The sequence below is a fragment of the Octopus bimaculoides genome, chromosome 15 (genome assembly GCF_001194135.2).
Source record: "Octopus bimaculoides isolate UCB-OBI-ISO-001 chromosome 15, ASM119413v2, whole genome shotgun sequence".
Taxonomy (NCBI): domain Eukaryota; kingdom Metazoa; phylum Mollusca; class Cephalopoda; order Octopoda; family Octopodidae; genus Octopus; species Octopus bimaculoides.
The window spans coordinates 19,138,471-19,140,832 of NC_068995.1; positions in this window are offsets into that span (position 1 = coordinate 19,138,471).

The window sequence follows — 2,362 nt, forward strand, 5'->3', positions numbered from 1 at the left end:
TATATATATATATATATGTACGTTCACACGGGTATGCAGATTCTTAAATAACGTGTTTATGTGCGTCTATAGACAGAGTTGTATAAAAGGGAGATTGAAGTCCAGTCTTTCTGGCGATATTTCGGTAAATGTAGACAGCGAGAAATCTGTAGTTACTTTGAATCTGAGGAGTTGTACCGATGTGCTGCATTTCACTTGCATGCGATTCATATAATAAAAAGGTGCGTAACATTATTTCGCGATATATCTATGACAATACACATATCGAATAACTATCTACCTCGTTATAAACATTACACTATATATGATGTAGCGATGGAGTTCATTAACAACTGTTAAACATTCGCGACTGAGGATTAACTCCATCGCTTCTCAGATTCTTGCGTTTGGTACAATACTCAAGCGAACAAAGCTTTGTCGCCTGGATAATTTAAACATGCGGATGAACTGGTTTGTACGAGTAATCTTATACATGCGCATGTGAGCACATGTGTATAGGTAAGTATATACATATATGTGTATGCTAGCTCTTCAGTGAATGTGATGAAGATTTGTGGATGTGACTTACATATTTGGTGACGTAGTGGGGAAAATACCTTTAGGCTTTATTTGTTTATAACTATAAATTCTACGCTGAAATCGTTTTCATATTTTCCGTAAAACAAAGATAATTTAAATAGTTTGGGTCCGATTTAAGTAATTATGATAAACAGTGGGATCCACATGCAAATTGATATTGCATGTGTAACATGGTATCTATATGAGAAACCGAATATATGGACATGGTCATGCGATTGTTAGAAGAAATCATCTTTACAAGCGCCGTGATTTCTGTTTCTAGAGTGAATTTGTATAACAGAGTGTGCGCTGAAGCGCATGGGATGTATATGTGTGTAGGTGTGAGTGTGTGCTGTAGCGCATCAGATGTGCATGTGTGTAGTTGTGTGTGTGTGTATAAGGTTGCCTGCTCCTGTGTATGTGTATGAGGTAGAGATACCAATATGCATTCTTACCGATTGAAAATGCTTATTGGTTTAGCTTCGTCACTCCTACTTGTCGGTCTTGCCGCAGTTCGATAAAATAAATACAAAACCTAAAATCACCACTGGAACCACATTGATAAATTACATTTGTAGCCGTGCTTTCTATTGAGTGGGATCACTAAACTAACAGGAGATAAAGAAAAGGGATATCTAATTAAAATCCTACTCGTAAGCTCACATATCGACGAACCTCGAATTGCTGTTATTGTTGGAAGTGTGTGAATGCTTGGTTGTGAGCATGGGTTTCTACCCCTCGAGAAAAGCAGAATTGACAGTGCATGTGCTGGGTGAACGTATATTGCGTTGGGTGCAATTACAGTGGAAGTCAATTAGTTTAAGGGATGAGTGATTGATAAAATTCATTGGTCTTTCTCGAAGAGATTTAGCTTCATGAGTTTTAAATCTGCTCAAATGTAAGATAACGACTCATTCAATGTTTATGTACAAGAGCTCACTGCTGAATGAGAATAGAAAGTGCATCGCTAGTAGATCCGGTATCAAAAAGCCGTACCATTTGTTAGGAAATACGATTTGATATACTGCAGAATGTTATTGTAACCTGATCTCTCCTACGCATTTCAGGAGCTGCAAAGGAATATAGTTGAGTGACGCGTTTCAGACTCAGATACTCTCCTTATAAATGTTACACTGCCCCATTTTCCAAATATTAAGATATATCACTGGAGAGAGCGCCAAACGCAATCATCAAACATTTCAAATTTGTAATGAAAAAACAATCTAGTTCCGGCCCACAATGATTAAGTTTACTGAGATGGATATCATCTGAATCAATGCGAATTTTGTTTCTAGCGACTAGACGTCTCGTCCCTCGTGGTATGTATGTAAGCATGTTTCTGATAGTATTATAGTTGAAATAGATATTTAGGAATAGATTGTCTTAATGTGTGCAACGTGAAATCAGATAGAAAATGCGAAGAAGGTATGGAAGCTTTCCGTGTCAAATTTCGACTCACAGTTTGAGTAAATGAACCAGTGTAGGATTCTGATGACTTAGTCAAAGGTGTGATAATTTTTTTTTTATCATGGGCATACCTAGTGACAGTGAGTGTCCGAGTACCCTTGTGCATGTCTAAGAGGGCTATTACGAGCAGTAGATGTCCCAGAACAGTTTTCTACGGGACGGCACGTAGGATTTGAGTTTCCTCAGAAAGGTCACATTGTCTGCAACTACCTGACTTCTGCCTTTAAGGAAGTCATGCAGCCACTCTCCCATTATATATGAATACATACATATATATACATACGTATATATATGTGTGAGTATGTATATATATATATATATATATATATATATATAT